A 23271-nucleotide genomic window follows, 5' to 3' on the forward strand; every position below is an offset into this window, starting at 1 on the left:
CACTGAGAACCGGCGACTGGCTTAGGAGAAGCTTCGTCGTCAGTTTTGGACCTCGGTTGCCTGTCTCTTTCTTTTTCTTTGTGCTTTTTGTGAACTCCAGAAGTCGGATGGCTATCCGATGACATTGTATAATTAAATCTGTGCCCAAAACAGCTTAGTGCAAAATCGTACCGATGCTTAATAGTGCATTGGTTAAATCTAGCACAAAACCGACAACTTGAAACGTCGTGGTCAGGGCCTAGGCAAGAAATACAGTAAGAATGAAAGTCCTTATGAGGTATTTGCTTCCCACAAGAAATACAATTAACTTTTTCTGACATCGGTCTGGAGCAAGAAAAATGTTTCCCTAATGGGGTACTTAGCTTTTAAAGAAGACCTCTGATCTGAAACTCGAACACGAAAATCTCAGGAGTCGGCCGACCGGCACTTGCAAACTGCTTCTGCTTCGAGCACCGAGCGGCAAGAAAGACTGAAGAAAATGGCTTTGGCTGCATCTTTTATACCCCTGATGACCTGACGTCAGGGAAGGGGCGACAGCAACCGATGCAGGACCCGAGACTTTGGAATTCAGGCCGACTGAGGGCAACCTGCCAGCAGGATTACCCCAAATGTAATGACTGCAACAGTGAAACATGAACATCTCTGGGAGCAGTAGATAAGCCAAAGGGAAGTGCAGAGAACTGAAAGTGTTGAGATCCTGCCCTGAAATGGAGGTATTTCCTGCACGATTCCCTGACAGATAGGAATGTGGAGATAGGCCTCTTTTAGATCTAGGGTGGCTAGCCAAGCGTCCCTGGAGAGCATGGGTAGCAGCTGCTGGAGGGTGAGCATTTTGAATTTTGGGATCACCAGGAAGGTGTTTAGAATGGATAGATCGAGGATGGGGCACCAGGTGCCTTCCTTTCGGGGCACCAGAAAAGTCTGGAGTAGAAACCTTGGACTATCTGTTCTGCAGGAATGTGCTCTACTGCCCTCACAGAAAGCAGGGAAAGGATTTGCTTTTGAGCCTCTGCCCACTGGTTTGGAGGTAGATCGGGGAACCCTTTTGGGGTTGGAAGGGTGTGGGAGGAAAATTTGTATCCCTGAGACACTATGTTGAGAATCCAGTAGTCACTGGTAATGGTGGCCCAGAGGTGCTTGCGTGAAAGGAGAGTTTTCCTCCTAGGGGTAAGTGAAGGTGGGCAGAGGGAGGGGGTGGGGGAGGTGAGTCATTGTGAGTTCTTACCATAAGGGGGTGGCTTATACCTCCATGGTTTTGAAGAAGTGGAGGTAGTCCACTGCTTAGATCTCTGCATTCCCTGGGGCTGCTGTCTGAGGGGTCTGGTTTCCAGGTGCCTGGGCTGGACTGGCTTAGTGGGAGCAGGAAAAGGCCACTGCTTGGTGGGACAATGCCTGCTGAACCTGAGTGGCTGGGACCTGTAAGAAATCCTTAACTGTCTGCATAGATCTTGCTTTTTCTTCCATCTTTTTTAAGACCTCTTCTGCCTTAGTGCCAAATAAGTTGCCTTTGTTCAAGGGGGCATCCAACAATTTAGATTTGACATGGTCTGGCAGAGGCTGTTCCTTAAGCCATGAATGCCTTCTAATGACAGATCCAGTGACTGCTGCCCTGCAAGAAGCTTCTAGGGCATCAAAACCACAGTGCATGGTGTGTTTAGTTACTTGACTTGCAAAATGCATTAACTCTTGTAACTCTTTAGATTCTGCACAAGTAGGAAAGGAAGACATTTTTTGTTTGAGGAGTTCCAGGGTATGTTGCTGAAATTTTAGCATATGGAACTGACAATTTAGTGCCCTGATAGCAAGAGTAGCTGAGGTGTATACTTTTTTTTACCCCATCTGTCTTCTTTCTTCTTCTTTCAGCTTTTCCCGGTTAGGGGCTGCCACAGCGGATCACCTGTCCGTTCATGATTGGCAGTGGAGTTTTACAGTGTCGAGTTGCCAGCCCGGCGCCCAACCTTCCACAGAAGGCACACACTCACACCTAGGGCCAGTTTAGAGTGTCCAACCCACCTACAGCAGGTCTTTGGGATGTGGGAGGAAACTGGAGCACCCGGAGGAAACCCATGCGACCACAGGGAGGACATGCAGACTCCGCACAGAAGGCACCCCAGCCAAGGATCGAACCGAAGAACCTCTTGCTGTGAGGTGGCAATGCTAACCACTGCACCACCGTGGCCACCCACGTTTTACCCCATCTGTCTAGTGCTCGGAAATCCCTATCTGAGGGGGTGGGATTCTTGGCAGAGGTTGATTTAATCCCTTTAGGCCCTTGAGAAATTACCTCAGGGTCAGCAGTAGTATTTTTAAAAAGAAATTTGAGAGAGTCAGGGACTCTATAGTACCCGTCTGGTTTTCTGGGTGCAGGAGGGAGGGTTGTCAGGAGTCAAGCTGGACTCCAGGAAAACATTCTCCACAACATCCAGGACTGGTGGGATGGCCAAGGGTCTGTGCTGTGGAAGATCTAAGAATTCCCTGAGTCACTTTTTAGACTGAGGGTATTCTTGACGCTCCCATTGGAAATGCTCTCAAGGTATGAAGGGTTTCCCCAAAGGAAAAATCCTCTAGGGGAGAGGCTGAAGGGATGGAGTCCTCTGCATCAGAATCCTCATAAGTAGAGAGGGGTTGCATATCTTCATATTCAGATGCATCAGAGTCATCTAACTCTTGTTCAGATGAAAACTACAGGGGACAGATCTCTTTTCCTTTTGGAGGGGGTAGCTTGGCTTCCCCTGATCAGCATGATAAGGTCTTCTGCCATTTTAAGCATTTGAGACTAAGGCAAGGAAGCAGGTGCCGGAGACTGGGTCAGTTTCTTGGGTGTGGTTTGTACCCTGGGCCTAAGAGACCCGGTCGTTTTCAAAAGAACGGTAGTCGCAAAAGAAGATGTCGGTTTGTGTCGAAAATCAGTAGAGTGAAGGACTTCCTCAGCTGCCAGTGCCTGCTCTGCGGCTCCATACCCATCCAATGTAGAGACGACCGCAGGATCCTTAGACGAAGAAGAGTTTTGTGGCATACTGGACTCCGAAAGGGTCTCTGTAGCAGCCTGTGAATCCACAGAATTGGGCATCAGGGGCTGCAAAAAGCACCTCACTGAGGACCGGAGAACTGACTACTAGCTTCACGGAAGCATTGTCGGTAGGTTTGGACCTGTGCGGTCTCTGTCTTTATCTTTACATTTTTTCAGAAGATCTGAGTCGGATGGCTTACTGAAGACATATTGAAATTAGAGGACTGTAAGCGAAAATATCTAGCTACAATAAGGGCCCGATGATGGATAGTTCTGGCATTGAACAAAGCACAGAAGTGACAACGGGGGACGTTGTGGTCTGGGCCTAAACAAGTGATGCAGTAAGAATAAAAGTTTTGGTGTAGTACTTGCACTCCACAGGAGATAATTAACTTTTTCTGACATCAGTTAGTGCAAGAAAAAAGGATCCCCAATGGGGAATGTAGATTTAGTAGACTTCAACTTCAATTTGGTAGATGAAACTCAGGTAGCAGGCCGACTGGCACTCGTGCAAACTGCTTCTGCTTCGGGCTCCACGGCAAGACAGACTGATGCAATGGCGTCGGCTGCCTTACTTTATACTACTGACGACCTGACGTCAGTCCTGAAGTGACAGCAACTGACAGAGAAATACTAAGCCTCTGTTATTCAGGCCGGCCAAGGGCTACCCTGGCAGGGATAACCCAAATGTGATGACTGCAACAGTGAAAGACATAGAACATCAAATGAAACAGAAGTAGAGATAACTACATACATATCCAACAAGAAAAGGAGAAAAGACGATGACCTTCAGCCAGAGAAAAGAGGGATAAAGAAGGGAAGGATAGAACACTGCAACAAGGATCAGTAGGACAGCTACTGCTATGGTAAGTTCTTACACAAATGTACTTTGTCCTTCCACTGTTGCAGTATTCTTTACAACAGGAAGAGTCCTAAACCTAACGGAGAGGGAAGAGAAAGTAGGGACTTAAATACAGTCCAAAATGCCTTGGAGTCTGGACCTGGCAAAATATGCTCTGGCCCTAGAGAATGTCTCCAACTTATAATGTTAACTAAAAGTGTCAACAGAAAACCAAGTAGCTGCTTCTAGAATGGACCTGGTTAGTTCCCAAGCAGAATGGACTAACAGAGGAACAAAGTTGTTTCCCATGATAAGAACAACAAAGAAATTACCCTGGATATCCAAGAAGAAATTGCTGGTTGGAGATTGGTAAACCTAAAAAGAAACAATAAATTGCTCAGATTTACTAATGTCCTTAGTTTTGTCTATGTAAAATCTGAACTGCCTTGGCAAATCTAAAGAATTAAGAATCCTCTCGCCCCTATTCTAATACAAGAGGAAGAAAGACCGATAGACTGATTTAAGGACAAGTAGGGTTGCCACCTACCTTTTTTTTCTGGACTATCTGGAAATCAAACCGACTGTCCAGTAGTCTGGAAAACACTGTATAAACTCCAGTATTCTGTTTCAAAAAAGGAAACAGATTTACTAAGATTGTCTTATAAAAAAGAAAAGCAAATTGCAAAAAGCAAGCATCAGGAATGGATATACAGGGCATTCCCCATCAGCTGATATCACAACGTCAATAAATGGGCAGAACGTGGATGGCAGATGTTGCAGAAATGGGTGGGGGTTACGGGTGTAGCCTTGGTCTGGTTTTAGCCACAATTAAAGGCAGCAACCCTAAGGACAAGTCATTAACCTTAGGCATAAAGGAAGGATTAGTCCAAAGAAAATACCTTTCCTCATGAAAAACCAAGGGAGAACTGCCATAAGTGCATGCAATTCAAAAATCCTCTTGGCAGAAGTCAGAGCCACCAACAGTACAGTTTTCCAAGTGCAAAATTTTAAGGAAGAACTGACAGCAGATTCAAATGGTGTCTGGGTCAACATTTCCAGAACATAATTCAGGTCTCAGGGGAGTAGGGATAGGCTTTTTTGGAGGCCTAACATGAGGCACGTCTTTGAAAAATTGCTTGACCTCACGTCTGGAAGAAAGAGGTGAATTTAAAGGCAGACAAGCGGAAATGGCTGACAAACAGGCCTTAGTAACCGAGTAAGCCAGGTCAGTGTTGAGAAACTTACACAGATATGAAATAAGAGGAATACCCACAACGAAAGTGTCCTGGTTCTGTTTCTTGCCTTATAAAGAAAATCCTTTCAATTAGATGTATAACACTTCCTCATATTTGGTTTTCTAGTCTCCTATAAAATCTGGAGCATGTCATCAGGAAAATGGTACCTAGAAGGAATTAAAACCCTATCACCCAAAAAGTCAACTGCACGGCGAGAATAAGAAGGTAACTGGGAGAGCCCTTGTCCTGTGTGAGAAAGTTCATGCTGTAAGGTCACTTGTGATTGCCTCTGGCCAAGTGAAAAAGGTGAAACCAATGCCAAATCTAAGCCAATACCACCTATGAATCACTGACCTAGACACAGCTGCCTTGGAAGCATCGCATCTGCACTTCAGAGTGTGCCTGGCTACTTGAGAAGCAGAAATAAGCAAGGAGAAAGTCAAAGGCTTATTGTCAGACTCGGGCATTGCACTCAAGTCATCCCCAGTCAGACAGACGAGAACATGTTGTCAAGAGAGTCCAATAATCAATGGCTCTAAAAGCCAAGCTAGCAAAAGCATATTCCTTCTTGTCCTATTTGTCTATGGCTCTGCTATCTCCATCAGTAGACAACATTTTTGGGGAAGTTAGCAACTTATGTCTGCAGAAAAAGTAACAGAAGGATCAGGAGTCATCCTATAATGGAATTTCTGATCATTAACAACCTTATAAAACCTATCAGGTTTCTTGTGAGCAGGAGGCTGAGAATATGAAACTAAGTATCCAAGAGAGCTTCTACAACTGGGGGAATAGCACAAGGCTTGTGCGTCTCCATCTGAAGTAAAGCTTAATATTTCTGCTGGACATCAGGCATTTTACAACTCTCACAATGGAAGTGTTGCATTGTTCCCATAGTATTCTCATAAGAAAGTTCTTCTAACGAGGAATCCGAGAGAGAATCCTCCCCTTCTGAAGCTATAGCCAAAGGAGAATGAATCAGTGGAAAAGGCAAGAGGAGATTCATCAGAGTCTAGGCCTTATCTTCAGAGGAATTCCCATGTCTTTTAAAGGAGTAGAGGAAAAAAGGATCCTAACAGCAGAAGACACTTGAAAACTATGAGGGGGTTTCAAAGGCACAAGAACTTTAAAGAGTCAGTAGAAAAGTGCTCTAGAAGAGCAGAGCAGCTCTCTCTCTCTAGCTGTTCAGGAGGGGTTCTGTGCAGTTTGCTGAAAGAAGCCCGTGATGAAGAGCACTTACTCCTATGGCACAAAACCCTCTACTCTAACACCTACAAATATGACAAGTCCCTAACACAACTGCACAACATTCTTCAAAGTTCATTATTACAGTACTGACTCTTGGGATGACTTTCAGAGCTACAGTGTTGGCTGGCCTGAGACAGGACCAAGGGACATCATCTCTTTCAGAATGAATGAGGTGAATCCTGGCCTGGCCCGGCCCCTGGGTTGTAATGCCTGGCAAACTTGTGGGCGGCAGATGACCAAGTTGATGCTTACAGAATCGAGTGGAAGGCCCTCTTAGGAAGGCAGTGGTGGCAGCTGCAGCCCTAGGAGAAGAGGCCTGACTGGGCTAGGGACTGATTCATCACAATGGAAGTAACAAAAGGCAATGGCAGTTAGCAATCCATTTGGAAATGGTCTGTTTACTGATTTTCCCTTTCAAAAGGCAACAAAAAAGCTGTCTGTTCTCATGTCCCAGTAGAATTGTACAACCTTCTCACCTTTGTTTTGTGGGGATGGCTAGAACATTGGCAAATGTATTGCCTGGTTCAAAAAGTTTGTTTACTACCTTTGGCATGAAATAACCATATGTACAATTCCCTTTATTATGGGGGTTGTGCATAAAAAGTAGCAAAAGATTTATTTTGGTTAAAAGCCACACTAGAAACCACTTTAGGCATAAAGGAAGGATTAGTGGGAAAAGATACTCTATCCTGGAAGAAAATTTTAAATTAGATACTATCCTCAAATAATACAAAAAAACTCACTGAGGTAGAAAGTGACAAAAAGCAGTCTTCCATTCGCAATATTTCAAGCTAACAGCCAGTCTTCAGGCCAAATAAGCAGGCTCAGCCAAGTTGAAACTGAGATCCTAGTGAGGAGTAGGAGTGAAATTGGAATCTGTGAGTGAAGTCCAAGGCTCTAAGTGGAAATCTCTTTTCCTTTAACCCAAAGAAAGGCCAAAAAAGTGGTCACAGTTGCAGTGCAGTGAGCAACAAAGTGAGTAGACCTTAATAGAAGATGATGAACCCTAGAAAGACCTAACCTTTGTAGAAGTCCAAAGCCACACTTAAATTAGGCTTAGCCAAACTTAAATTGTTTCTAAAGCTTGCAAAAAAAAATCTCAAAAAAAAATAAAAATCCCTTCCATTTGGCTCGCGTACTATGGCCTGGGAATATTTCCTTCCAACTCAAAAACTAATTGTAAAAAAATATGGGCTTTTTTTGCCAGCAGAATATGCCAGGCTGTCAGGTGAAGAGAGTGAAGTTTGACATTGAGTAATGTACAGTCTCCATGATTCTCCTGGAGGGTTGAATCAAGAATACCTGGGTAAAGGCTTGGGCTCCACTCTCAAAGACTCTTCCAGTAGTGGGTCGCAGCACCTTCTAAATCTAAGGCAGCTATAAAACTATCTGAAGCCTCTTGCTTGTCTTTCAAGTAGAAAGGATGAGAGGCAGAGGTGAGAAGGAAAAGGCATACACAATTAGATGCTCAGAATGAATGAGAGCATCCACTGTCAAGCTGTGGGATGAAACCTTTTTGTGCAAAAAACTTTGGCAAAACAGTAGTGGGAAGGAAGAAAGATCATCTGTCTGGGTTCCCCCATGACACCATGAAACTGAAAATTTTGAGGATCCACCTGATCCACAAATAGGATCCATAATGTTCTGCTCTAACACAGGGCTTCTGACATTGTGCCAGAAACCTTTGCCTGAACCTGAAGTTGTAAGCTGAGAGGGGTCTAGTCATAGTGAAAAATCATTGCTTGTAGAGGGATATGAATAGATTCCCCCCTTTGTTGTTGATGTACTTTGACAGTTGTTGTGTTGTCAGTTAGACTAGCACCCTGGCCCTGGAAGAAGTAAGAAAGAAAGTATTAGTGCCAATTGGACTCGCTAACATCTCCTTCAAGTTGATATAGATGTAGAAGTCGGGCAGAGGCCACGTGTCTGTATCCACTTTCCATTTACAAATTCTGTAGTTTTCCTTACTCAATGCCTTCCCATGAGCATCAACCTTAGATTTCAGTTGAGAAAAGAAGATAGTTTGATATTTCAACAGAGAACGCTTCTTACCGAACCTACACCAACGCACGGACGCTTCTGGCAGCCTCTTGATGGCTGGCTTGTAGCCCTTGCGCTCCGTTAGCGCTGCCGCGAGGCTTCCGGACATCAGGCAGCATGCCCGACTCCCAAAGCACACCAAAACCACACCTAACCTTCGGCTAACAAACAGTGCGCTTATTGAACCTAGTTAAAAAGCCTAGCACAAAGACCCCCACAAGAGTCAACAACAAGCCCCTGACAAACACATACACAAAATACTCATCGTATGATCACAAGAAATACAGTTATTCACTTTTTATTCCTTTTTTGAACCCGGTAAGGCAAGAAATAACTAAAAAATTAAAAACGGCGGGTACAGGTAACTAATAACTTGAAGGTCTGAAAAAAATAACCGAAAAAAATTTGGCACAACGGCACGTAAGCGCTTGCCTCTGCATGGGACATGCATGCGCAAAAAGAGGGATATAATGGACGTCGTCATGCGCATTTGTACCCTGACGTCCTGATGTCAGAACTGGCAGCAATGTGAGATGAAGAACATCCAGAGTTATAGTACATAGAGTGATGCTATCCTTTTGAAAAAAAAAAAAGGCTCTTCAAACATTAAAGCTTGCAACTCAGATACATCTAGCTAAATTCAAGACTTCAAAATACAGTTTTCCACATCAGCACCTTGATAAGGGGCAGAGGCCGCTGGCTCAAATGGTTACAGAGTTATAGTTTTAACACAATATGTGAGTCCAGAGGGGGTCAGCTCTTTTATTGGTCAGTCAAAATTTGAGGACTCCTCTATGGAACAGTTTCATAGGCAGATGACAAGCTAGAGGATTTAGTGGTAGACAGCAGAAATGGCTGCATGCACTCCATTAAAGGTATAAAAGTTTGACAAATAGATGACGACCACTGACAGCTCAGCTTGGTTGGGATGTTGTCCTCTGTTCAGGCACCAGTGGGAGAACCTCTTACACTTAGCTTTCAGACACGTTGTGGTACTGTTTTTTCTGGTTCCTCTCAGAATGTGTATACTGCCCTCAAAAACAAGTGCCTGGAAGGAAAGAGATCATCATCCACTCTGTCAGATTCAGTATTTTACAGATTGGGGATATGACGGACCTTCAGTGTCCTGTGTCAGGATGGCCATCTGTTGTGGCTGCACTACTGGTTTCTCTCAGGTCATGCTCAACATGGGTGAGAAACACTGCTGTCTGGGCTAGTAGGGAGCTATAAAAACATTCTTAACCCATCCACCCTGATCTTTTGTATTACCCTGGTGTGAAGGGTAAGAGTGAAGCCATACAGAAATAGACCTGTCCACAGAAAGGTGTCTGCCCTCCAGACCACTCTTTATGGAATATGGATGCAAAACTTGCAGAGTTGCCAGTTTTCTGCTGAAGCAAACATGCCTGTTTCTGGCACATCCCATCCTGTTTGTGAACAAAAAGTCTTTGAAACCTTCCCTTTTCAGAATGAATTTGTTGGGGAACAGGTGGGACCTACTCAGACTGTCTGCCAGGCGTTTGTCTTGTCCTGCCATGTACTGAGGTAATCCTGATGCCTGTGTTAACTCACACCTACATTGGCTAGTCTGCACAACCAAGTAAGAGCATGTGCCGCCCATCTTGTTTCTGTACCCCATTGCTGAAGTGTTATCTGTTCAAATCACCACAGGTCTTGCATGCCAACAATGTTGTACCTTTGACAGCTAGAATCAATCATTCATTTACATTTGTACATCTCTGAAAGCCATGTTCCCCCAAAGGAACCCTGCATTTTCATGCCCACTGAGTGGGCTCTGCAGGCAGTGTTTGATGCATCGATGAGTGATGACCTGCTATCAACCTGAGGGGACCACCTTGTTAAGCTGGATGTTCTCTGCCCACCACAGCTGCTGTCTTCATAGAATGGAAGAGAGAGACATCTACATGCAGGGGATGGCAATGTCAGCCCCACTGGTACTTTAGGTACCACTGGAGTTCACATGTGGAACTTGGCAAGGGAAACCAACAAGATACAGGAAGAAATGAACCCCAGAAGCCTGAGGCATTTCCCTGGCAGACATGCTATTAAAATGGTCAAGCTTGTTCTGAACACAGGCGAGAAAAGACTTTTTTCCTAAGAAAGGGAAATCTTCTGTTCTGTAGAGGTAGGTCCACACCTAGGAAGGTAACCCAAGTGATGGGCTGAGATGGGATTTTTCCAAGGTTTGAAGGTTTAGGAAAAGTCCTACCCTGTGAAAGCAGTTCATAATTATTTGGATCACCCTGCTGTACTCCTCACAGGGCTTGACTATAACAGTTGTCCTGGAAATACTAGATGTGCCCCCCCCCCCTTTGTCCTGGAGAATGCAGTCACTGGGTCCAGGTACAGAACTGAAAATGTGATCCCCCCTGCCTCGAAGTACATGAATATTTTGTGTCCTTGAGTTATGGGGATGTGAAAATATACATCCTTTAAGTCCAGTGTAATCAGAGCTCCCAGGAGGACCATAGGTAGCAGTTTTTGCAGTATCAGCATCTTGAACTATGTTACAAAAAGGAATTTGTTTAGTCTTGAAAATCCAGAATGGGTCTGCAAGACCCTTCTTTTCTTAGGAAGAGTAACAGCTTTGAATAAAACCAGTCCCTGTCTTTTTCTGGTACCAATTCTACAGATCATTGTGGTAAGTAACTTTTGACCTGAGCAAGAGACAGATCCCTTTCCAGCTTTGGCATTGGGGAATGCCCTGAAGTTTTGGGATCCTCTGAAACTGCATGGAGCAACCTAATCTTATTATGCACAGAATTCACTTGATTGGGTAATCTTTTCTTACTGATCTAGGAACAGAGCCAGTCTTGTCATTTATTCAGAGGGGTTGGGGTGGGATTTGCTGAAGGAGGGAAACGGAGATACTTTGCCACTTTTTAGACAATTTGCCCTTTTTCTCCTTTTATGGATTTCCTTTGGTTTGCTGAGAAGGGTAGGGTCAAGTTTCTCTGAGACAGTTTCATGAAGCAAGGGACTGAAGGATGTCTACCAAACTGCTTAGTTTTCACCTTTCCTCAGGTTTTTAATCTTTTCTACGTGGGGGGTGGGGGGGGGGTCCAAAGAGGAGCTCTTTATCCAAAAGAAGATACAAGAACTTTGCTTTACATGCTCTGGAAGGTGATGACCCCTCAAGCCAGGAATGCCTTTGATTACACACACTGCAGCAGTTGCCCTGGCTTGATCCATCTTGAGCATCACAGCTACACTTTATAGAGTGCCTAACTCCCTGGGAACTGATAATGCATAAATCCAGCACCTCCTTTTAAAGGCTCTAATACCACTAGGTCCCTTTTTGGAATCCAAACACCGCATTTACTGGATCCACGACTAGACTAATACAAATGCTAGTGGGACTTAAAGACCCTCTTACAAGCGTTCAGGCTCCCTAGAGGCAGGAGGTTGAAGTCAGGCTGCAAAGTAGTATCAAACAAACAGGATTTCTTAGACTGGAGAAATTGTCAAGGGCCTAGGTTCAGGCAAGAATAAGGACTGCCTATATCTGACGTGGGCCTGAGCGAACTCCTTGGTCTTCCAAATGAAGGATTACATCATTCTAGAAAGAGTATCCCCACAAGATGGCAAGGCTAAGGTCAAGATGTCTTCAGACTCGCAATCCAAAGAGGAGGCAGGAGATGGGAGACAGCTGGTCTACATAGGCTAGTTCCTCCTTAGAATCTGAGAAGTTCTTGGGGAGTCCCGTTTTCTTTTAACAGAGTAAAGTCTAAAAGGGGGTCTCAAAATTTGGCTGTCTCGATTTAGTGAAATCCATAAAATCCTGAACGAGTCTGAAGAATTCTGATGAAGGAAGCTGGGTTTAAGTGGTTTGAAGCTTAGGCAGTGAAAGCTAAGGTAAACAACTGGATGATTTAGCTTCAGAGATTTGCGCCCAAAGTTTGGGAATAGAATTGGAGAGAAAGGCCTTAGGCCATGGACGGGTGAGTGTGAACTGAATCCAGTCGGTGTCCATTAAATGTCTTCTCACACAATGATGAGGGATGTTGCCCTCATCCTCTATAACTAGCACTATCAGAAGCCAAGGCCTGCAAAGTAGCTCCACACTTAATAGATGCCAGTAAGATTTCGGATCAAGTGGACATCAAGGGAGATGGTGTGGAACACACCATGGGATTGCTCCACAGGTAGTCAGATGAGGGCTGTGAAGATGTCTTACCATTTTTGAAAATCTCGAGCCTGGTGGGATTGTAACATTGAGACTGTCGGACTCCCTAATACTTCTCTTTTGGATGCACCATCTTCCATTTTTTTTAATGATCTCTGAAACGGTCCAGCGGAAACTTACACCTAGGCCAAAAGTGGGATTTTTGCTGTAATAACTTCTCCAGGGATTCAGCTGTATACTTAATTGCTCTACAGTTAATAATCAAATTGGAGACAACTTGGCATTTCATGCTCCAGACCCAAGCAGAAAAGCCAAATAGAATGAAAGTCTCCGAGGAATTTGCTTCCCATGCTTATGCAATTACTGACTTTCCCAATGGAATAATTATTTGAAATTATCTACAGAAAACAGGCAATATTCATTACACTTTTACAGCAACACAAATACAAATGTCACCACCCAACTCTCCTTTATACCACCAATGTCCTGACACTGGAAAATGTGGGTATTTGCTGGGCCATGGGGCAAGGTGAGATCTGTGGTATTCTAAATGACTTTGGGTTTCTGCAGACAGGGAATCTGAACATTCAGTACTGTAACTGAACTACAAAGATCATTTCTCCATTAGAAAGGTAATTTACCAAATTCCCTAATGGAAACTTTATCTGGACTCTAACTGATGGCCTGGGCTGACAACACTATCAAATATCTGACTATTGTACCAAGAAGCATGAAAGAACTGAAGACAACAGACCATACATTTGGCTTTGTACTGATATGTGGAGATGTTTGGGGAGGGGGTAAGATCAGCTTAAGGGAGAAGAGAAGGGGAGTGGCTCAGAAACTCTGGTCAAATGTAGGACTGTCTGCTGCTGAGATCCCTGAAGTTATGACTGCAGCCATGACAATGATCATCATTTTGTAGTCTTTTCTGTACTAAATTTCCAGCCTATCTTACTGAATCCAGATTTTAATTCTGATGATCCAGATACTACTCCAATGAACATTTTTTTTTCTTCTTTTTGGCCAGATGGCCCACTATCATCCATGTATCCATACTTTAAGCCATGTATTACATTTATCAATACATCCCCTTTCAATTTAGTTTTTTTTTTTTTGTAACCACAAAATCTATACATATTGCAAATCAAGGACTGTGAAGGAATCTTTAAAATCTTTCTATATTCATAGATCTTTATTTGCATGTTCTATAATCAATGGAAATACAGCCAAATCAGTATGTATGTGTTAAACATGTGTCACAAATTAATATGCTAAGTTGTTGGTTTGGAGGGCTTTAAAACTTGCCTGACCCAACAATTATATGCCTTCTACACAAGAAAATAGCACTCGGGACTCCTTAATAAACCAAAACACTTACGCTATCTCATACTCAAACAGGCTAATATATGACCTACTCTGCTCTGAAGAATTCCACCCAAAATCTTACTCATAAACCAGTCTATAATTGTAAAAAGAAAAACTTTTATTATCCCTTCATTCAGAGAAAGTTAATACACACTGAACATCTCCTCACACCCTTTCTCAAACCACAAGCTTCATTTGAGTACTGGCTAAAACCCTGCCTATAAAACAAGTATGACCAGTGGCTTATGCATCTGATGGAGCTGGCAGAGGAAAAGAATGACAACGTTCAGCCTGCTCATCTGCTTGGAAAGTGTTAGGGACACTGTAAACATGTGGCTGAAGTATGGACACATGGTGACAGTGGAGTTGTGAAGTCAGTTCTTGTGCATGTTGGAGAGGACAGGCAGCTTAAATCACAAAGGTAAAATGAGATTCCTTGCAGCACTACTGCAAGCCCCCATAATGTAAAACAAACATGTTAAAGGGAGTAGGGCATAACAGTGAAAAGCACTGGTGTGAGCATGTATGATACTGCAGGTAAACTTAGCTACTCCCTGCCTTCCAAAAGCTGTGGTATACTTCCCATTCTGCCAAGACAACCTCATCTGGGGTAGACAGTAGCAAACAAAGCTGCTGTCTCATTCCCCTTCTCTCCTCCACAAGACAGCACTATAAATGGGAGTAATATCAGGTGAGCTTGTCAGAAAATAAAGAACAGGTTGCCTGGTAGCCAACTGTCAAACTGGGACACAAGTCAAAAATGAACGCCATTCATTTAATACCAAAACTAATTATTGCAAAATTTACAAATTTTGATAAAAAATGTTATTTGAACCATTTATACCACATACAGTCTGCCTTTTTAAAGCAGCTACACATTTCTGTATCGGTTCTCTTATCCAAGAACTTCAAAACAGGACCTTGTGCACACTTTCTCAAGGTAATAAAATGCTTTATGCCCTTAAACAATTTTCTAAACAGTTTCAGCCACATTTGATACATCAGTGGTGTTTCACAGCCTGTTTTTTTTTTTTTTTTTTTACATCCAACAAGCTTTTGATTGATAAACTTTCTCAGGCATTAAATGAGGTGCATAGTTCATCTTACCTTGTACTAGTGTTGCCTGTTACACACCATATCTTCCAAGAGTTGGTGGCAGTCCATTAACCTTTAATGTTGTTGTGTGCTTGTTCCTCCCTGCAAAACATATGAAACCATTAAACCAGCAAGAAAATACACTTTCTGAAAATACAGTTCATATGAGGCGTCCACTGTGATGTATAATCCAATCTACCACCAAATCACACTCGGTGGACAAGGGCTACACTCAAAATCCACACCAATTATATAGGATGGCACAGGTTTTAAATCTCCTCCGTTTAAATGGAAAATTTGAGAGGTGGCTGTGGAGTGGAGATTCATCACTGGGACAAAGAGCAGAATAAGTTATTTCTTACATTTATTTCATTGAACTGCACTTCTTAACACTTATAATTGTGATACACAGCTAATCTACTACATTTTGCACTGTTATAAAGCTTTTTTTTTTTTACTATTTCACTGCATTTGTGTACCGTTTTATATTGTTTTAACTACTTTTCATCGCTAGTGTTTCATTACTGTAATTGCATTTTTACTGAATTACTTAACTGTAAACTGCTTTTTCATACTGAGAGTTGTATTTTATGTTTGTGAGTGCGGCTTTTCTGTACATTTTTTGTGAGGTTTCTGTGTTCTAGTCAAGTAGCATAGTCTGGATAGAGGCCTGCTGTTATCCAAGCCTAGTTGTTTCGTTTGTTGAGTTTCCTGTGTTTCTGGTAGCCATCTTCTGCTGACAGTGTCTTGTCTTCTCTGTTAGTGAGAGTAACAGAGTTGCCTGACCTTCTCTAGCACGAGTGATTGGTTGAAAGAGCAGGGCTAGCAGGACTGGGTAGTAAAATTCAAGCTTCTAGATTGTTCCATCTTTTCTAGTACTTAAATTCTGTGTCTGCAAGGGACTGTGCTTATTTTTACCAGGCTGTGGAATGGTGCTTCATCACTGGGACAAAGCAGAAATTCCCCAAGACTCCAAGAGCAGAATAAATTATTTCTTACATTTATTTCATTGAATTGCACTTAACACTTATAATTATGCTATACACCTAATGTACTACATTTTGCACTGTTATAAACCTTTTTCTTACTGTTTCACTACATTTGTGCACTGTTTCATACTGTCTTAACTGTATTTTTCATTGCTAGTGTTTCATTACTGTAATTGCATTTTACTGAATTACTTAACTGTAAACTGCTTTTTCATATGGAGTTTTATTTTCTGTTTGCGAGTAGCTAGTAGCTGTAGTATAGTTCCCCACCCTCCCTTCCTGTTGGTGTCTTGTTATACTTGGTGGCTTTGCAGTTGACCACCCCTACTATAAATTTGATCTGGGACACTCCTCCCAGTCTAGTGTCATTGGCTCATTCTACCCAATACAGAGAGCATTTGAGAAGGCCAACCCACTTAGTTTCTTAACCTTGAATTATATTCTGTTCCTCCTTTCTCCCTTTCCACTTTATATAAAAAACATTTTGCTAGAATTTACCATTGCTAGAATCTCCTTGTGTTCTGACTGTGCTTCTCGAACAATCTGGAAATATAGAGCTGATAAGTATATTTTTTGGCACTTTTTAACTGTTTAGAGTTCTGCACTGTCTTACTTTTTGCTTGACTGAATTTATATATTTGCTGGCATTGTTTTCTGATACTCTACGTGCCTCCATTTTGATTTTTTCCTAATTTACTGCTTTCTGCACGTTTTTAGTCATTTTTTTAATTTTAATTGCATTTATTTAAACTGTATTTGCTTTAATATTGCTACAGACTCAATGTTACTAAGCACCCTGGAATCTATCAAGGTCCAACCCAACACTCTCATACTAGCAGACTTCAACTACCCCTCCATCAACTGGGAAAACTACTTGAGCACCAATGCACTGGCCCAACGCTTCCTGGAATTCATCAATTCCAATGCCCGGGACCAGTTCATTTTTACCGACTAGCTAACTTGCACTGCATTTGAATTGTTTTACTGCTGTTTTAGCTGCTTTTCTGTTAAAAAAAAAATTCTAAGCTTGTTTCCCACCTTTCCTGTAACTAGTCTAGTCCAGACACAGATTTGCTGTATGTAAGCTTCTGAGCCCCCCAAGCCTTTGTGTTGGATGGAAGCCTTCTTGCTCATCAGTGGGAGTGGCAAGCACTAGGTAGTTTCTGGCCCATAAATTGTAGTTTAATGGCTGTTAGGGGAGTTTTTCCACCCCCTTCAACTTTCTGGTTTAAAAACCCATGTTTGCGCTTGTTTCCCGCCTTTCCTGTAACTAGTCTAGTCCTGATACAGATTTGCCATATTCAGGACTGTTTGTAAGCCTCTGAGCCCTCCCCCCACACCTTTCTGTGTTGGAGGGAAGCCTTCTGGCTTATCAGTGGGAGTGGTAAGCACTAGGTAGACTATCTACCACAAGAGGAGTAGTTTCTGGCCCAGAAATTGTAGTTTAGTAGCTGTTTGGGTAGCTTTTCCATCCCCTTCAACTGTTTGGTTTAAAAGCCCACATTTGCACTTGTTTCCCACCTTTCTTGTAACTAGTCTAGTTCTGATACAGATTTGCTGTATCCAGGACTGTTTTTAAGCTTCTGAGCCCCCCAAGCCTTTCTGTGTTGGAGGGAAGACTTCTAGGTTAATCAGTGGGAGTAGTAAGCACTAGGCAGCCTATCTACCACAAGAGGAGTGGTTTCTGGCCCAGAAATTGTAGTTTATTGAATGTTTGGGCAGTTTTTCCATCCTTTTCAACTTTCTGGTTTAATAGCCCGCATTTGCACAGGTTTGCGCTTGTTTAAGCTCCGCTCAGAGGCAAAGAGCTGAGGTAAATTATTACTGAAGCCAGAAAGTCTACTCTTCAGTTTTCCCTTAGATCTTGCTAGTTTTTTTCTCTCTTGCACTTCAAAGAGCCTAAACGCTTTGCTCTTCAACAGGTTTTTGTAGCAATTATTACAGCACACCCAAGAGCCATCAGCACTAGTCGTTCTTCACGGAAATAGTTCCAGTGCTTAGTAGTTACGATCACACCTCCTGGCATGATTAAAGGGCAGTTTCCTGTACTTTCTCCTATTAACCTGGTGCACTTGGGCATTCTTAGGCAGTGTAGCAACTGTCTCATGTACACAGACAACTCTCTTCTATTGCTTCCCAACAAACACTTGTGAAAGATGCACTTATCACCAAACTGGAAGCTATGCACTCTCCAGCCAAGACCAGACTAGCTAGTCATGAGGAGAAGGTCAACACCTGCACCACACCACATGGAACACAAAGCCCTCCAGAACACCCACATAAAAACAAACCACACACCCACCTTTGCTTAGGCACTCAATTAGAAATTTACCCAAACAGCAGATACCTCCAACACAGAAACACACTCTACCACCATAACACAGCACAAACCACAGGACACACAGCTCACCTCCACTGTGTGCTCCTCAACCTAAGCCCCTAAGACTAAAAACCTTGCCCAATGCAGTAATCATAGGTGACAATAGTGAGGCACACAGATGTCCCACTCACTAGGTTGAATAAGGAGAAGGTAACAGCTGTCTATCAGGTGCCAGAATCAGACAACACGCACTCAGGTCACTCCACAACAAGTACAAGTATGACTCTGTCATTGTCCATGTGGGTGTGAATGACCTGCAATGCACCTCCCTGGACTACATGAAGACAGACATGGTGGAGCTCTCGGATTATGTGGCCCAAGCAGGTATGGCACTAGAACTGAGCAGTATCCTATTGTCACCCAGAATGATACCTCAGTACAAACAAAAAATGGTTGACTTCAACAATTGGCTAAGTTTCTGGTGTCATTCTAAGGGGCTCCAGTATCTGTCTGCTTGAGATGACATGACTGACTGACCTCGATGCTTTGTCAGAGATGGCCTGCATCTGTCACCCCTGGGTTTCCGGGTACTGGCTAAGGCTCTTGCCACCCCTATAGGGCCTTTTTTAGGCAGTATTCCAAAGACCAAATTACCACCGTAACAGCTATAAATAAATGCAATCTGAGGGTCATGCGGCTCAATGCTAGAAGTCAATCTCAAGATGCACCTTTTCAAAGCACTCCTCAAAATAGAGAATATAGACATTTGTGCTGTAATTGAGATCTGGTTTAAAGTGACAAAGCGCCACTGTGCTACCAGGCTATAACTCATTCCACACCTTTTGGCCCCCAAAACATGGGCTGAAGCTCCAAAGGTGGTGGTGTCTCCATATTCATAAAGGATATGCACACCTCCAGACTAGTACCCCAGCATAATGCATCTGAGATACTTCAGGTACAACTAACATTGGGTAAGACTGTGATCCAGGTCATAGCCTGCTACCGGTCCCAAACCATGTCCCTAGACTCTCACTCCATGTTACTAAGCACCCTGGAATCTATCAAGGTCCAACCCAACACTCTCATACTAGCAGACTTCAAATACCCCTCCATCAACTGGGAAAACTACTTGAGCACCAATGCACTGGCCCGACGCTTCCTGGAATTCATCAATTCCAAAGCCCAGGACCAGTTCATTTTTACCCTGACTAGATGAAGCAACATCCTTGACTTGCTTATTACTAACATGGGCAACTGTTGCTCTACACCAATAGTCAATTCCTTCCTGGTTAGATCCGACCACAAACTAATCTCCATGGAAATCCACATCTCAACCACACCCCCCGCAAAGGTATCCACCATGAAAAACTTCACCAAAGCTGACTTTGGACTACTAAAAACAGAGGTGGCCAACTTTCCGGCACCCATGCCAATAGAAAATAGATGCAGGACTGTCAAATCATACACCAATGCACTGTATGAACATGTACATAAATGCATGGAACTAGCCATAACAGCTCCAAGATGCTCTTCTCCCAAAAAAAAAAAAAGGCCAGTCTGGTGGGCCACTGCCATTAATAAACTCTACAACAGAAGGAAGAAACTGTTGTATAAAAAGGTGAAGTCATAAGACTGGAAAAATTCCCTTATTAACCTCAACAAAAAGTTGAGATCCCTCATCAAAACCTTCAAAGCCAGCTACAAAGGCAGAATTGTGGCAGACACTAAAAACAACCACAAAGCCTTCTTTAGTTATATCAAGAATCTCCATGGCAATACCCAGATTTGCTCTGTTACTGCACAATGGTACCTTCTATACTGAGCAGACACTTTGCCAACATACTGGCCAACAGATTCAATGCCAACTTTACCCCTCTCTCACCCCCTAAAGGACCAATTTCAATACCAGAAGAATGCCAGGCACCCTGCATTACTGCAGCACAGGTAAAAGCTGCATTGTCTAAGGGCCAAGAATATAGCTTCCATGGGACCCAACAATATCCCTGGCTGTGTTCTACATGAATTACAAAGTGAACTGGCACCACATTTGTGTTGCTCAGTTCACTTACAGGCTTTGTCCCTACTGAATGGTGCACTGCTACAGTCATCCCTCTCCATAAAGGAGGAGCGACTACAGACCCAGGAAAATATCGTCCCATTAGCCTGACGAGTCTGATATGCAAGGCTATGGAGCACATCATCATGGACCTAATTAATAAGGATATAGGGAATTTCCAAACTCTACATCCCACGCAATTTGGTTTTGTGAAAGGTAGATCATGCCTGCTCAACCTGGTTGACTTCTTTAAGTCAGGTCACCAGAGCGGTGGATGAAGGTAAGGCAGTTCATACAGCCTACCTTGATCTGGCCAAAGCCTTTGATACCATTCCTCACTCAGGAATTATTGATAAACTCGCCAAACTAGGCATCAACCTCTATAGCATTAGGTGGGTTGCAAATTGCCTCACAGACAAAACACAGTGTGAAAGTAGTTGACTCAAAGTCAGACTGTTGACCAGTCACGAGTGGAGTTCCACGGGGATCGGTCCTGTGTCCTCTCCTGTTTGGCATCTACTTCTCAGAGGTCCAGGCCAACACGGAGGTACTCTGGCTGACCAAATTCGCAGACTGCAAGCTGGGAGCCATTACTAACTGCCCAAGTGATGCAGACATCCTACAGAAAGGACGCAGTGAGACCAATGACTGGTGTCAAAAAGTACAGTTGTGTACACTTACCATAAATGTAGATATTGAGTGTATTCACTGTTGCAGTCATTACATTTGGGTAATCTGCTGGCAGGTTGCCCTCAGTCGGCCTGATTAACAAAGTCTTGAGTCCTGCATTGGTTGCTGTCCCTTCTTCCATGACGTCAGGTCGTCAGGGGTATAAAGCATGCAGCTGACATTACCTCAGTTTTTCTTGCCCCAGATGTCAGGTGCCCCCCGAATGGGGAGCAAAATAAAATTTTAAACACAAAAATATACCTCCAACCAAAAGCAAATACACCAAAAAGGCTTTTAAGCATAGTAACAGAAAGCAGAGGTATAGTCAGAAAAAAACGGGGCTGGAGGGAGGGTAACCAGGACTGCAACAGTGAATACACTCAAACATCTACATTTATGGCAAGTGTACACAACTGTACTATGTCCTTCATGTTTCACTGTTGCAGTCATTACATTTGGGTAGATTCCCAAAGCTATGGTTGGGAGGATGGATTTATACAACATTAGGACCAGCTATAAGGCCCTGCAAGACAGCAGTGGCAAAGCCAGCTCTGGATTTAGAGAAAATTGGTAAATAATGCTTGGTGAAAGTATGAAGTAGCAGCTTCTAGAATATCCCTGGTAGGAACACCTCTGCGAAAAGCTGCAGAAGTAGATGCAGCCCTGGTGGAATGAGATCTGATCCCCTGGGGGATAGGTTTTCCATGGTGCTTATAGCAGCAATAAATGCAATGGCTTATCCATTTAGAAATGGTTTGTTTTGAAATAGCCTTTCCCTCTGCCCCTGCAGTGAATGCTACCAGCAGTTGTTCAGATTTTCTTTGACTTTTAGTCCTGTCCAAGTAGAATCTAAGTTGTCTGTGCACATCCAATGAATGCAGAATCCGTTCCTCTTTGTTTTGTGGATTGGGAAAGAAAGTTGGCAAATGCATGGACTGATTAAGAGCCACACTGGATATCACGGGCATGAAGGATGGATTGGTCCCAAGTGACACCCTGTCTGCATGAAAGACTCCACTGCCATAAGGGCCTGTAACTCAGAAATCCTTCTAACTGAAGTGATTGCTAGAAGGAAGGCTGTTTTCCAAGAAATAAATTTTAAGTCTGCAGTAGCAGCTGGCTTGAAAGGAGGTAGAGTGAGTTTCTCCAATACAAAATTAAGGTCCCAGGCAGGGGCTGGAGCTCTCCTGGGTGATCTCATGTTTTTGGCCCCTCTGAGGTACTGCTTGAGCAGAGGATGAGAGAAGAGGGGAGGTTCTGTGTTATAATGAGCTGAAATGGCTGAGGCGTGGATTTTAATGGAGGAAAAAGACAGGCCCTTGTGAAGTATCTCAGTTAAGTATTGTAAAATCTGAGGTAAACTGGGCGCTGCTGTCATCATTCCTTGAGACAGATTCCAAGTACAGAATCTTTTCCATTTGTCAGCATAAGATTTTCTAGTACTAGGTCTTCTCGCCTCTAAGATGACATCCATCACAGGCTTGCTGAGAGATGCTAAGGGTGAATTTAAGTGATTAACCAAGCTGCAAGGTTCAATGTTGGGAGCTGAGGGTGCAGAATCAGGTTCTCCTGCGGAGACAGTAAGGTAGGTGTCTGAGGCAGGTGCCATGGTGATATTTGTGACACTGCGCATGAGCGGGTACCAGTGTTGGCATGGCCAGTCTGGAGCAATCAAAATCATTCTTGGTTGTCCTGTTTGGCTTTTAACAGAACTTTGCAGAGTAGAGGCAGAGGTGTAAAGGCGTGGACTGATAGGTTTTTCCAGCTGAAGGACAGAGCATCCACTTTCCAGGCTTTTTTGTGGGGAGTCCTTGTGCAAAATTTGTCCACCTGGTAGTTCCAGGGGGAGGCAAATAGATCTATGTCTGAGCTCCCCCATTTGCTTGTCAAAATGTTGAAAATCCATGGTTCCAGTCTCCACTCATGTGGGTCCATGAGATTTCTGCTTAGTCCATCTGCCAGTGTATTTAATTTTCCTGGCAGGAATTGAGCTTGTAGGTGCACTTCGTAGGCTCAAGGCCGGGTTCCACAATGCCATGGCCAGTCTGCAGAGGGGGTAGGAATGTGTAGCCCCCTGCTTGTTTATGTACCACATAACTGTAGTGTTGTCCATCTTTACCATTAGTTGTCCTGGAAGAATGTAGTCCTTGAAGGCTGTCAGAGCATTCTGTACAGCTAACATTTCTTTTTGATTGATAGGTAGGTGCATTTGATTTGGGTTCCATTTGCCCTGAATGCACTTCCCTGCCAGTTGAG

At 43.4% G+C, this 23271-nt stretch overlaps 1 long non-coding RNA gene across 1 annotated transcript in view; it reads right to left on the reverse strand.

The window, feature by feature from the left end:
• The window catches only part of LOC122810925, a 205191-nt gene extending 190112 nt beyond the window's left edge, over positions 1–15079 (reverse strand). The window contains exon 1 of the long non-coding RNA XR_006366155.1: positions 14994–15079. This is a non-coding gene — a long non-coding RNA (uncharacterized LOC122810925). The remainder of the gene's footprint in view (positions 1–14993) is intronic.
• Positions 15080–23271: the final 8192 nt, after the last annotated feature.

Source organism: Protopterus annectens, chromosome 9.part0, assembly GCF_019279795.1.
Source record: "Protopterus annectens isolate FY-2018-M chromosome 9.part0, PAN1.0, whole genome shotgun sequence".
Classification (NCBI taxonomy): Eukaryota; Metazoa; Chordata; order Ceratodontiformes; family Protopteridae; genus Protopterus; species Protopterus annectens.